Consider the following 15684-nt stretch of genomic DNA (forward strand, 5'->3'; position numbering starts at 1 on the left):
GTTTGCGATAGGTTTGCGGGTAGTAATTAATTCCGGATGAATTCCTTGATAAAGATAAGGATTGAAGATTAAAACGCTGAATTGAAAATTCTGAGACTCTCTACATAAGTATCAAAGCTAGACGTAACAGTTACGCAATAAAAATTGTAGCTGGTCAAACTATTATATCACTTTAAAGTTTAATTTTAAGAGTGAGGTTTGGTAACAGCATAGCAAATTACTCGGTTAAATAATCTTAATGTGCTCTTTATATGAGGTATTCAAATTGATAAGAGAAATTTTAGTCTCCTAAACATAGATATTTCTGACGCTTCTAAAGAATGCCCTGATGCCTATTTATCAATAATACAATTGGCAGCCAAAATGCTTTGATTGAATAAAATAATTATCATATGGTATGTCACATCAATAGAGTTTCACAAATTTCCTTGTCTGCTAAACTCTCGTTTCAATTTTATTGGGATTTTAGTTTGATACTTCCTGTATAGGAATCTATTACATCTAATTTTGCATACTTATTAATTTTTTTGCTAATAGCCTGTAGCGGGATTTAAATCTATTTGTATTCAGTTAGAAAAAATCCAAGTTAATTAATTAGTAAACCGACTTCAGTTCCTAATATAAACAAAGGTCAAGTAAAATTCTGATTATAATTGAATGCAAATTTATTCAAGACAGTATTTCTGCGAGTTTGAAAATCAGGAAAATCATAATATCATAATATCACCTAAAGTAAAAGAAGTATTTAGAAATTTTATTTCGCAAAAAATGGCCTTACTTTGGATTCAAGTCGTTCAGAAATTTTGGACTAATATCTAGTGATTTTATCTCTTCCTTAGGCGAGTGAATACCGATATAATAATTAAGTCTACATAGCAATGTATGGAATTCAGTGCATTTTTCCATGATTGACTCAATTTCTCAAGTACAATCCTTGCTATAATTTGCTCGCCGTTATTAATCTTTGTATGCAGCGAAAAATATTCCATTTGCTTGTTTTTATTGAGAATAGATAACATTCCAGCCGTATATTTTATTATTTTTAGAAAAATGTTTAAGATAATAATTGCGTTATTTTTCCTGATTTCTCATGGTATTAAGAGTAATTTTTAAATGGTAAACTTACGTTAAATTTTAAAATTACGTTGAATAGCATGATTATCATATGGAATAACAAACGATAGCTCATGCATAATTGATGAAGTTATCACCCATTCTGTTTAAAAATTATGAACTTGAGTATTGCTCTAATGAGGCATCGCACATGCCATAATGACTTGATATTCGCAGATTGTATCATTAGAGGTATGCAAAAATTACATACATCCTGGTGGCACTTTGTTTCTCCCAAGCGAAATGGCATGAATTTTATTGTTCTGAGAAAATTAATTTTTAATTGATGTTGAATGAATTAGAGGAAGAATAGCGCAATGTTTTACAGCTGTTTTTATCAATACCGAAGTTATATTTCATTAAATTAGTTGGAAAATTCTTCACCAGCGTGAGAAACTATCCTCACTCACCTGTAATGACTTTAATGCGTTTAAAATTTTATTGTCTGTCATTTAAAACGTAGGAATTTTTTTCGAAGGCTCTGTAGAAATAAGACGAGAAAAACGTTCACGCGCTCTATATGTGCGTTCATGATCTAATTGTTTTTTTTTTACTTATTTCTGATCAGGTTTCTACGTTACCACGTTATATCTAGCGTCACAAGTGACGAGTTGAAACTTGAATCATCAACACTTACCCTATTTATTCAAATTCATTTTAACCTTTTAAAACACTTCAGGATGACTTCCCAATGAAAAATATTGTGAGATTAAAATTTTGGCTAGTAATTTGTGGCTATCTATCGTTAACAGAAAATCTTATGAAATTTTCTCTGTTATGTTACTTACTTGTTGTACTTCACATTTTCGTTCGGGATTAATTTAGAGGATGCCGAATTACGTATTCTGTGAAGTACTTTAATAATAATACTTATAAATTATACCAACTAGTATTTATTTCTGTAATTGCAGTCCAGTAGGGTATATGTTATTCTGCTGAAATGAAAGGGGCGTTTTAATACATAAATCACTGACTGATGCGATTGAACTCACCTGCAATTTACTTATCGTCCTTTTTCATGAATATTTTACCCACATCTGTTATACGCAGGTAAGCAATGTATTTTCTTTCATTTTCATCACGAATTGCATTTAAAATCTTTCTAATTCTAAGCTCCAAGGATTAGTTAATGAAAATTGGCGTATCAGATCGCATATAATGTCAAATAACACGCACACATATTCCAGTTCACTCGGCGTTGCGCCAAGAAATTCCCCTCGACTCAATTGCTTTAGAACTTTGCGGGCTTTAGAACTCTTCACGTGAAATACTTGCCGTGAGCATAGCCCGATAGCAGTAATCAATTGAATTTCCCTCAATATCATCCTAAATTCCATTCCAACATTACGCACCACTGCTAGTGACGCGAGAAGGAATACCGCAAATTACGGCGTTATGGGTATGGTATGGTATTGGACCGATAGCTGAGGTCATTTGCGCCATGAGGAAAGGGTGTGGAAGGAAGGGTGGAGAGAGACCCGGCGTCGGCGTTAGCCTGCTCTTAAAGAAAGACGCCAAGGGAACCACAGCTTAACGTCCCATCCGACGGACGGAGTGTTGCGCTTGAAATGTCCTCCACACAACATTCAAGCAGGGATCGGGCAGTCTCTGAAAATTCTCTGCCACTGCCGGGATTTGAACCCGAGCCCGCCGGGTGGGAAGCCAACACTCTAGCCACCACACCAACCCGATCCCCACTACGGCGTTATGGTACATCTGTTTTTATTTCATACGGTCTTAAAGTATTTTTTCACACGATCTCTGGTGTTGGAGGGAAATATTTCCATTCACTTAGTTCTTATATTCCCTGTAGCTGCCCCTTCTTCATTGTTCATAAATGCTAGCGCGAAGTCTCTTATTACCAGAGAAATATCCTATTTTACCTCTCGGAGAACGTATATCATTCAATGAATAAATGAACAGATATGCTATTTTCTTTCTCAATTTCAAATATCTGAGCAAAATCCGAGTTATTATAGTGTTTCTTACTCAAAAGACTGGCTGTATCTCTTATATTAGCTCACTAATCAATACAAGGAGTATTGCAATCTTTTAGGCATGTGCTGAATCTCTTTTATTGGTGTTCGTTATTTGCACTCAATGCCGATTAATGTGTTTGAAATATCGTAGTTTCACATTTTAAGCGCAGTGTTTTCACTAAATCAGGCACCGATTGCATTTGTATTTCTTTCTTTAAATGATGAGAATTTTTTAAGCGCAATTCGATTCCATTAGTTCGTAGTACCTGCCCAACCTTGGGAATAAAGCTACAGGAAAAATATTCCTGAACTCTTCGGGAGCTGGAAGAGGAATGTGTTCTAATGCATCAGTAGTTATAACTCACGCTGTACCATGCCATTTCCATTCTCTCAATTATTTTTAATTATGCACGTTTTTAATCCATAGCTGATTACATTCTTGTAGTACAAATAATTTGGAGCTATAGGCAGTCTTAAAGGTACAAGCACCTGTATCGAGACTCTCTTCCGTAAATAATTACATGCAATTGCTGGTATTATCATACAAAAATTGAAATTCTCCGAACATAATCATATGATCAAATAAGGATCCTTTCATTTGTGCAATTTCCTTTGCATAAAATAATAAATGCGTCTTTGTAACTGTATAGTAGCTGCTTTGTATTGCAAACGCGGTATTACTGATAACTTATAATGCCATACTCCAACATATTTTAACTGGAATGGCGATGACAATGGTGTTATGGCTTATCATCATATCGTTCGGTTATATTCTCTTATTAATTCCATCTCGACGTTTATTATTATGGTATAAGGTATTAATGATACCACGATCATAATTCTCAAGTACTGTCGAATTTTTTTTACATATTGTTGAAGTTTCGGGGAATGAATATGAGTTTTTGCGGTCGTTTCCGTTCCGTTCGTCGTCGCGGGGTTGTCTTGTGAGCAGATCTAAAGGCCGTTTAACCCGGGGCTCGTAATTGCACAATCTGACTTCTATGCGATAACGCGTCAAAATCCGTGGTGTAAAGGGAATTGCAAGAACGCATGTGAGGATGCATGAACGTGAGATGGCAAAATGCGTGCATTTACCCGCTATTATGAGAAATTTATGCAGTTCTAACGTGCGCAATTACGTGCCCCGAGCAGGGGTACCGACTTACAAAAAAGATTGGGGGGGCCTAAAACCGGTGATCTTGCCCCAGGAAATTTTTATAAGTAATGAGTTTTAAGATTTTTAAGCATTTCAGAAGAGTCATATGATCAGCATTAGAACCCTGATAACTCGAATATCGATATCTGGACACACTGGGAAAAATAGACAAGCCTGACACATTTTTTTCTCACACCCATGATGAATTTTTGAGGGGGCTCGGGCCCCCTCAGGCCCTATGGAGTCGGCGCCACTGGCCCCGAGTAAAACGGCCTTAATGCGCATGTTCTGAGACGCGATGTATTCTCGAAAATGAAGTAAGCATCATTTTTATCACTTCAGAGAGTGACCAATATTTTTTAAATTCTTATAGCACTTACTACCTTCCATTCAAATATATATTGGCTCCGTAACTCCTTCATTGGCCTGGATATTCACGTCCGATGATCTCGAACTATTCATTCTCCGCGGTGGAAACCATACTTTTATTACACTTCCTTCGGTGGACGCCATTTTTTTTCTCTCCGCTTCCCGAAGAATCCTGTCAAAAAAAAGGTTCCCATCCGCGGTCGTAAATTCTCATGGGAATAAAGGCAAAATAAATACATCATTATTCGTGAGCAATAAATAAAGTCAATAAAAAAGAACGTAGCCGACTTCCACCTTGTGGCGGCTCTCTGACCTTAATGCGAGAGTACAATGAGACGGGCCACTTAAAATTTCAGCGTAAAGGCAATAAAAATTTAAGTGACCCATTAATGAGTCACAAGATCCAGAATTAAGAGAATAGAAATTGAGGAGGAAAACTTTACCGTCGTTCTTTCCTTTCGCATGCAAATTCCCCGTGCGGTCTAACTTCCGGCCGACCAATTAAAAGACGCGGATTTGGGAGTCTTAAGAGGGGATTAAAAATAAAAGTCTACGGGTATGATGGGTTGGGTTGGTGGTGGCGTAGCCTTACTACTTTGCCTCTCTTACTGCGTATGCTCTCCAACACCTGAGTGTATTTCACCCGTTGTCATTGCGCTGTCTAATTCGACGAGTACTTAAGACCCTTTTCGCGATTATTTTTTTGCGCCAATTCTGTACCCATCCGTCTCAATGTCTCGTGAGCCCTTTCTTTCCATCCTTTTATCGTAATCCTGGTTTAAATCTCATACTTTTCAGTCGGTTTTATTTCCTTTGTCTTCGAATTTCACCTTTCGTTTCGCAGCTGTTTACAGGCTTAAATAAGGTATATTTTTCCCTGTAGATAATCTGCTCTTTACAGGAATAAAAGTTTCTTTTTTTTTTTTTTTGCTGGTGTAAAAAAATTTTCGAGCATATTCTTACTGTCCATCTTTGTTATTGTGAGTCCATTTTAATTGGACCTGTGCTGTTTTTAGACTGCATTTAATAGATTAATACATGGAACCCTAGAATCTGAACCCTAGGGCTGAAAAAATCAAGGAAAATTAAGATGAAAGTGACAACCCGTAGGAAATCAACAATCAGTCCTCGTTTCCACTAAAAACATTGCGTGGCACGACTCTTATCCTACATACAACCTTCCGTCCCGCGCCGGAACACGATCATCGGTCCTGGTTCTTCAAATCGGACGTCTGGGAGCACGGCTTCTCGGCTTCCTTCTCGGCGGAGACGGCGTGAGGGATCGCCGGCGACGTCGGCTGCCTCACGCGGGGACGCCCGCGGCCCGACGACCCGGCAGGAATAACCCACGGCCTCCCGGATGCGTGATGCGACTCCATTCAAAGGGGCGTCCGCGTGACACGGCGCGGCGGCCAGACTCCTCTCTCTCCCGGGAGTCACGTCGCATGGCACGGACAGACAGTCACGCGGGAGGATAAAGCACGCGACCCCCTTCCCCCCACACAAAAGCACGCCCCGCCTCCCGTGTGGGGACCACGCCCCAGGGCCACGACGCCACGCCCCCTCAACCACCTCCCCCCCTCCTCTCTTATTCCCACACACACAACCCCCCAACCCCCACCACCTCCCCCGTCAACCCCCACCCAGTTCCATTTCCCACGCCAAGGCCCCTTCCCATTAAAAAACTGGACAGATCAATTTCCAATATCGCACCTTCAGACCACCCTCCAAAACAGCACTTCTCCTCACGGCACATCATTTCTCATGCCATACAAGCGCAGAAAGTATTTGTGTTAGTGGAAAACTAGTATAAACAGGGTGAAACATCATGTTTTGGAATGGGTAATTTAATTCTTGAATACTGCGACCGGGTTCGAAAACATGGTATCATCATCAGGCACTTTTGATAGAATTTTTTCCTGATATTTCCCATGAATTATATGGATTTCCTGAATTTTGATAGAATTGGGAAACAATTCTATCAAAAGTGCCTGATGATGATACCATGTATTGGAAACCGGTCGCAGTATTTATTAAATTGTGGAACCTGCCATTGTCTTTCCTTTTTTGATTCATCATGAAGGAGTTCCATCATGTTTCGCCTGACACGATTGAATTTAATTCTTCTCCCCGCAATGAGTGTCTCTAATTTGATTGTAGAATTAACGTATTGGTAATAATTTTGGAGAGAATTATTCTTCCTCGTAAATGTGGAGCATTTAGTCTTTGATTGGGGATTCATATTTTTATCTTTGCAAGGCTATTCATGTGGGCATAGAGTTATAAATAAGGTCATGAAGTATGTTTTGGTAATTATATTTTAAATTCTCTCGCTAGGTGTCCCAAAGAAATCACGCGTTTTTATTTTAATACACACGATTGGCAAAGGCTGTAAAATATAACGAAAAAGTAGACTAAAGACTTCCTAAGACAATGCCGTTTTCACCTTTCTGAACGTGTCTTGTAATAATGATACTATGGTGATAAATAATAATATAATCTCTCATGCCATACTAACTCCCATGCCAGAAAGTGTTTGTATTGGATGAAAATTTTGGTAAATATGGTGGAAAATCATGTTTTGGAGTGGGTAATTTAATTCCTTTCTCCAAAAAGTGTGTCTCCAATTTGGGCATAGAATAAGCGTATTTATAAAAATGTTGGACAGATATTTCCATTTCTCTCGTCAAGTGTCATTGGGAATCCACGCTTTGTTTTATTGTAATGCACAAGCATAGCAAGGGCTGTCAAACATGACAAAAATGTAAAATAAACTTCGAGAAACAATGCCATTCTCACATTTCTGAACCTTTCTTGTAATTGTATTGGGAAAATTTTTATAAATACGGTGGATAATTAAGTTTCGGAAAGTTTAATTTTGCTCTCCGAAAAGTGGGTTTAATGCGTGCATTAGGGTTATGACTTTTTGTACAGATTTTGATTTCCAGTGCCAGAAAAGGATGTACTTTTTCCCAAAAAGAATGTTAAACGTTTTAATTTTGTTCTATTTTTTAAAAAAGTCTCCCCCAACAAGAAATTGCTACTTAAAATTTCAGTAGTCACATACAAGTTAGCTACATCCCTGTTCTTTCTCGAGTATTGTCAAACGTTCCTTAAAGATCTCAGTCTGTATGATGGAACTCTATAGAGTAGTCTGGATGTTTGTAAGACTCTCTGACGTCTTCTATGACACTATTGAACTTTATATTACTTAATGGAAGTGTCCAAAAAGTGTTAAAAAAGTAAGTTTGTGCTCTTCTTATTAATTCTTATTCTTAATTTTTTATTAATTTGTTCCAAGTCTCCAACTGCAATTTGTAATCATAATGTCTCATAAGATAAGTGCAGCTACTATTGAAAGGAACAAGAAGATCTGGGAAAAGAATCTTACTCAATTTCAATATTCACATAGGAAAAGAAGAACAGTTCCACTAGTAGAACAGTCACTGGAAAAGAACAGCAGAGTAACTCTGAAAATCCAAATTGTTGGTCGCTGTCTAACCCACCATAGGAAGGAAGGAGTGAAAGAGATTATGAAAGAAGTTACAATTTTTTGGCAAAGGAAATTCCATTTCCTAACTTTATCCAATCGCGTTGTACAATCAAAACTAGAGCATGTGCTAAAACCTTTGACGAATGTGTAAAGCGAGGAAAATACCATTCATGGAGTGAAGTATTTGACATGACAAAAGAAAATGGCGAATGGCTGTGCAGTGAGGACAGAAAGTTGTATCATCTACAGATTGAGATTAAAGGAAAAGTAGGGTATACTACTGAAAAGGCAGCAAGTAATGAATCTATCCATGTACATGTATCCATATCCACAACCACACGTTAGTAACATCTTTAGATTTATCAACCAGCAAAGCATCATCAGTTCGTAAACTGCTATTTCAAGACGGGATTAATGTGGATACGCCTTCACAATCGGGTATTCATAGGTCCACAATTAAAGAAGCCGTTACAATAAAAGAAGAAATGAAGAAAACGCTGCAATTAGAACAATTTTTATTTAAATAATTATGGAAATTGGAATGGAAACAAATGGAAAACTTTATGGTAAAGTGTAAAGATGATTGTTGCGGACACCACAAATCTGAATAATGGAAGAAAGAATGGGGTAGTTATTTACTGTTTGCTGAAAAGAAACTAGAAAAGCCACAATTCATTGCCTGTCAGCACCATGTTCTTGATAGAATTCTTCGCTTAGTAATGGATACCGAACTTGAAGAAAAAGAGACAAAGCCCAAAATTGAATATCCACTTAAACCAATCCAATTCATCCAATGATTCGAGCGAAAAAGACAAATTGCAGCAAACGAAGAAAGGTGGAGAGGAATCAGCCGATGACATTAGCCTTCATATATTTAAGGTGGAGAGAAGTTTATGCCACAAAATTTTAAACCTGGATTGCTGATGCCAGTAGGAACCAAAATTAAGAATGATGTTTAGGTAGAAAACGCACCATTTTTAATCACAGAAAATGTGGCCCAAGCGCTCCGATTTTGCCATGTTTGGGCATGTTTGCCATGGGCCGTGAGTTTTCCATGTTTTCACATGCTCAGGCCAAATTTGACTTCGAATGGTTTACCCTCATTTGCCTTTGTCCAGAGCATTCGGCCATTGTTTGCCATTGGCCAACTCGCGGCCAATCGGAGGGCTTGGCTCTAAGTTTCTGTAGTTCAAAGATTGGTGCGTTTTTGACCAAATTATCGTCACTAATTTTGTTCTCTACGGGCATCAGCTTGCTAGGGTTAAAATTTCTCGAAATAAAAATTTCCTCCACCCTGAATATGCATTCGCACTGAGTATCAAATACATTATTACATAAAGATCTTTTTCTATCATTCCGTATATGCTCCGTTGATACTTCACCAACATTGATAAATAAGACATCATTTTAAGCGGTGGATCATCGGCTTCCGACGAAAAAAAAATCTCAATCTCAAATTTCATTGTTTACCAAATCATTTTACTTAAAAGTTTCGATTTTCTCATATGGATTACTCGATCGAGGTATATCGACCGCAGACATTTTATTGTTCTGAAATTCAAATAAGGTTTATAAACCCGTTAAATCAATAAATAAACCAAAGAAACGTAACATTAACAGGCAAAAATATTTTAAAAATAAAATCTAAGAAGTGTGAAGATACGACAATATTGTTACTTCTAATATTGTCTTTAAAGAAGTTTTGTAAATTGTCTACCATTATTCAATGACAGACGTCATGATTGTTGCAACTGGTATCAAAACTTCTTGCCTGAATTGCTTTCATATGTTTTTTATATTTTAGCAAGAAAACTAGTATAAATAAAGTACTTTATGATACCCCTTCAACTGTATTGAAAAACCAAATAAACCGTTTCCTTAACTTATTATTCTCGGACTCCGTGAAAGAACGAAGTCTTCGCTCGGGTTACCTAGCCATCGAATATCTTGGTGGATGATGCGGATTACTTTGAAGGAACTATGGGGACTGCATAGAGGAGGCCCAATTCCATCCCACAGGAGGTTGATTATTGTTGTCATTTCAGTCTAATTTTAACCGGTTTTCAAAAATGTCCGCGGCTCTGTAATGAGTGCAATTCGATCCACCTTTTTCAATATTTTGCAGAAAAATGCTTGTAATTGGGAGGAATATCATTAAGGTGCCACGAATTTGATAAAAAACATCAAAGTGGATGTAGATTTCGGTTAAAACCACTAATTATACCGTGTTTCGCCGTGAAACTTGGATCAATTTGTCCGTCAGCGACGCGAGTGGTGATTTTTTTTAAACCCGTTTAAATGCGCGGTGGGTGACAACACATTTAGGGGCCGACTTGAGGACCCTTCTTTATAATATCCGTGGCGGGAACTACTCCCCAAATTTTTACCCTGACGGGTGCATGGACTACTCTAAAAAATCTCTCCCTGTCAGCGCCCTACTTGACTGTGGCCTCCAGAATGGAAGACGGACACGCGTTGGGACAAATTACGCAATACTTCCTTCCCCAGGAAGTCCCCACCCCCTCCTCGCCACATTAAGTCCCTACCCACAATGCGACTTCCCGTTTGCACGCACGCATTTCTTAAGGCATGCATAGATAAGAGGGGTATGGAGCAAAGAATTTGATCTCCCCTTCCCGAGGAAATTCATCTTTTCTAGCTATCAGGAACACCACTCAACGGGGGACATAAGTCTTCCTTCCTTACGTCCTCCTGTCGAAAAAGGATACCATTACGAAAAGACTGTTGTGCACACATAAAGGGTCGCCAGGGTAAGGAAATAAAGTATGGAGCCAGAGGAGATAATCTCCGTGGCGCTTCTGTGTCCCCTTCCCCCGGAAGCCCATCCGATGAGGCATCTTGATCCTTCCATACCGCGTCCGAAAGGGACACATTTAATCATATCCGCTCTTAGTGGCGCCGCTTTCCTGGAAGGAGCTCACGTTCCCGCACCCTCTGAAGCAGCCGCTCCTCCTCTACGCGCTTCGAAATCTCAGGGAGCCGTGGCACAACAAACATTTCCGAAACACCATCATCCACCCCTTTCCCTGGTACAACAGCCACGACAAACCATATCCCTGCTCCAGAGTCGGCTTCCCCCTCTCCCTCCTAGCCCTAGAGATCCCATTCCCCCCGCCTAACTCCCTCCCGTCTTGGGCGTTAACTCCTCCTCCTACACACAAGGACTTCCTTCCCCTGGCGTCACGAACCAACGCCCCTCCACCACCCCCTCCTTATAAAAGTGCTCCCTCTTCGTGAAGCACAAACCCCCCCCCCCCTTCTCCCTTGAGACACTCCACCAATTCTCTGCCAACCATATACCTTCCCCTCCGTGTCTCCAGCTAACCCTCTAGCACCCGGATAAACAGCGCCTCTCTACCACCGTCAACCAGCCTACCCTTCTCTTACAACCTCCCCTCCTGCCATACACCCCTTTTTCCACTCCCCGTCACCCAATATCGTTCCTCCCGACGTCTCCTTCCCCTACCGTCCCTTCCTTCTCCGTCGTCAAAACTTTAGCCCCACCTCCCCCGATTTTAAAACGTTACACCGAAGCTGGGTGAGCAGACGTCTTTAAGCTTTTTCCCGGAATCGGTCCCCGGTTCTCCTGATTTCTAGACTTTGCCGCGCGCTTTGCGGGAGCGTTGTTTATTCCCTCTTTCCCGGAATGTTGGACGCACAAATATTACGAAAGACGAACCTCAAGTCTGTCTCTAAATGTGTTATCACCCACCTCGCATTTAAATGGGTTTACAAAAGTCGCCACTCGCGTCGCTGACGGACAAATTGATCCGAGTTTCGCGGGGAAATAATTTATAATTAAGGCTATTAACCGATATTTTTATACATTATGATAATGTGATCTATAAAGTTCACGATTTTCCAATGCTATTCCTCGCAATTACATAGATAATAGTGTAAAATATTGGAAAAAATGGATCGCATTGCAGTCATCACCGCGCTGCGAACATTTTTGAAAGCCGATTCAAATGCGACCTTAAGAGGCAACAGAAATCAGCCTTTTATGGAATGGAATTGGGCCTTCTCTATGCTGTCCCCTTGCCCGCAACGTTCAAAGGTTTATTCCGCGTCTTGAGCTCTTTAACTGGCTTTCACGTGCGTCTCGTCCTATTTTCGTTGTCAAAATCTGACTCCTTGTTTCAGGAGCAGTAGATTTCTGGAGGGGTTGGCGTGTTGGGAGAGAATGTTAGTCAGATGTTCTCCGGGGGAGGGCCGCAGGTGTGCCGAGCCTGGTTTACGTTCCGTTTTAAAGTGTGGAACTCCTTGCTTCCTCGTTTACGAGCGTTTTAAACGCGGGCTGAGTAAAAGCGTAAAAGAATGCCAAAGTCATCTCACTCGTAGTTATATGCTTCGGTGTCTCCAAAGTCCTGGTCCTAATCCCAGTCATTTGGGTCTTATCCTCCATCCTTGCTTTCCACTCCTGCACTTTCCCTTCTCTAAAGTAGACTAGGTTGGAGTGCATTGAGTGTTTCATATGAATAATCGTGGGGCTTAGAAGCTGCTATTCCGTGTGCCCGCACGCGTTGCTTTGTTTTAATGCACAGATATAGCAGGGGCTGTTTGATGTGACAAAAAATGTTGAAAGGAACTCGAAAAAAATGCCATCTTCATCCTCTGCACGTATTTTAGGGTGTTCACTATTTTCTAGTGTTTCTTTAACCACTGCTGGTGCAAAATGATACTTACGTTCGTCATGCACCCAGTTTTTCTTGGTAGGTAGTTCATAAGCTCATTAAGACTGTAATATCCAAATTAGCTACTTTTAGATTTTAAGTTTTTTTTAGTGTAACGCCCTGTATCTTTTACTCGTCCATTTGAGAGTGACAGTAGATGAGTTCAAATTTCCGCTATGAATACCACACAGTTGGAATAAAATGGAAAAAATGCTGTCTTGTACTCCATATGCTAACACACTCCATATTTTTCTTTACTCTTCCCATTGTTACTCACTGAATTATGGCAATTTCACTTATACCCTCATCGTATTATCTCAATTAGTGTCTCGATTCGTATTTCCTCCACTGCCTTAGTTACAACCCTTCGCAACGTTGCGATAGCACGCTGACCTCTGTCCACTATGTCTATCTGGTACACCGTCTCGCGATGACCTTTCCTTACGTTTAAGCCATATCTCCTTGACTTACAGAGCACACCTCATTGGCCACCTCTATGCAGCCATCATGCTTCCCACCAAACTAGACCCTGTTCCGACTTCAATCTTGCCTCACTTTGTTCTCTCATTCATTATTTAGATACGATAGCACTCTCTCCACACGAACATTCCTTTCTTCAGCATTAAGACCTACGTGCTAGTCCTTAAGTCGATGTAATGAGCGTGTGGCGTGATCGTGAGGTCACCAGTCTTTAACTTGGAAGAGTGTACCACCGTATTGATATAAAAGAATTAGGTGTGCGTTGGGGGTGTTTTGATTGTGGCAAAATTTTTATCATGAGCTTTTCTTGTTGTTGAACAAAACAGGATTCTCATATCGATCTCTAAGGCATTGTAACTCACACATCTATCGCATCTGTAGTTACTGTTTGGTCCCAAGATATCAAGAGAATCGCAGGCCAGTAGCAAAGTAGTTGAATTTAAATACTTCTTCGAGCATTCATTGAAATTGATTTCACCCAATTCGAATGTTTGATGCTGGATTTTCAACTAGTTTCTATAAATCACGTATCTCAGACTGAATCATTTGATTCAAAACTATTCTGCGATTTCCTGCAAAATGATAAACTAAAGTGAGAGTCTTGTGACCAAGAATTGTAAGATAGTCGAAAATTTGCCTTTCGTGAGCTAAATGCTTGCATCTTCAATAATTTGTTTGATGATCACCAAAGTTCAAGATTTTGGGATTTTATCGTTACTTCAAGGGTAGCCTTTTTACGCAATTCTTTGCTCCTTACGGAACTAACCCACTATCTGACGGTTAAAGCGTTCTGCATATGTCAAGAAGCCTTCTCCTTGCATAGCCATATTAAGAAGCTCTCATTCCTTTCATATTGGTATGACCATGTAATTATGCACTTCCATGTCATTTTATTTTCAAAGATGTTTCTCCTAATGATTGGTTTTCCTGTAATTTGGGTACTCTTCTTTACAGGGTCTTTACAGGGTACTCTTCAAACTACATTAAATGCCTCACTTCATTTTTTCTCCTTATTTATTCTTGTAAATGTTCTCTGTCATAATTTCCTTACCTTCAGTTCAATACGCCTAAAGTAGACGTAATTCCACTTCACCCATGCAGCATATGTTCATATTGCGTTTCCTTGAGAGTTCTAACCTCCCAATGGTCGTATGGTAGAGAAGTATCTTCAATCGGCGCTGAACTACGCGATATACTGGTCATTTTGCGTTTTATTAAGCTCTATAGTTATACTTAGATCATCTAAGCATTGGTAATAGTCGCAGATAACCATTGGACCAATAGCAATATCTTCATTTTGCCAAATGTATCACTTGTGTGAGAAAAATTTTGCATTGTTGAATATCATACCGATTAATAATCCATGAATATTCATGGATCTCGGAACTGAACATAAAATATAAAATTATACCGACAAAATAAATTGATTGAATTTACGATTCAGTGGCATCAAGGCTGGTTGGATGATATGTGGATTCGACTTGTAAATTACTGCTTGCTTCGACTATTTTAGTCGTCATAACGGTACTTTCTAAGGGGTAAGGGTTCCTTCAAAGGAGCCAATTTAAGCTACATTTAACCATGTTTATTCTCTACTCTACCCTAGTGAAATTCAACGAGTGCTGCGAATCATTTTTTGTAATACGTATAGGAAAATATGATCTCCTTCATTGTATACCTTTCCTCAGTGACCGTCACCGTTATCGACTCTATGTTTCGTGATTGGGATACTGGAAAGTGTGAACTCATTTAACTTTAATAGAGCTTTGAATACGTCTTTGTTTAAAACAGTTAGCATAGCTAAAATATTTAGCAGCTGTGTGTAAATGAATGAAAATAATATCGCGACATTTATAGTTGATGCATATATACTAATGACGATCCTAGTGACTTATATTTCTTTGCCACCATCACCTTCGAATGTTTAATGCGCCCTCAAGAAATAGATAAAACTGGAAAGGAAGGTGATATCATTATGTTTTAGTCGGGATGTAAAATGATCCCATTATCTATTTGATTATCTTACGCAATAAGTGAAAGTATGCAGGTTTGACGTCCTTTGGAGCTTAAAAACGTAGGTCAATAGATTGATAGAAAAGTATATGTTGTTCAGAAAAAAATCCGTAAGAACAAAAATAGTAATAAATTACATGAAGAAATTTCATTTTGCTAGCACATTAAATACAAGGTAGATGATTATATTCATGATTAAATGAAATTTTTGAAATTTGTATGAATAATGTTATTGCATTTCATGACATAAGCAAACATAGCAAATACATGAGTGTAAAAAACGGCAAATGGAGGTATGCACCAAGCCGGACTTGATACATAAACAAAAACCATTTATGTATTCTTTAAGGAACAAGTAAAACAAAATGCTACAGCAAAAAAATGAAC

The sequence above is a fragment of the Ischnura elegans genome, chromosome X (genome assembly GCF_921293095.1).
Source record: "Ischnura elegans chromosome X, ioIscEleg1.1, whole genome shotgun sequence".
In the NCBI taxonomy this organism is placed as follows: domain Eukaryota; kingdom Metazoa; phylum Arthropoda; class Insecta; order Odonata; family Coenagrionidae; genus Ischnura; species Ischnura elegans.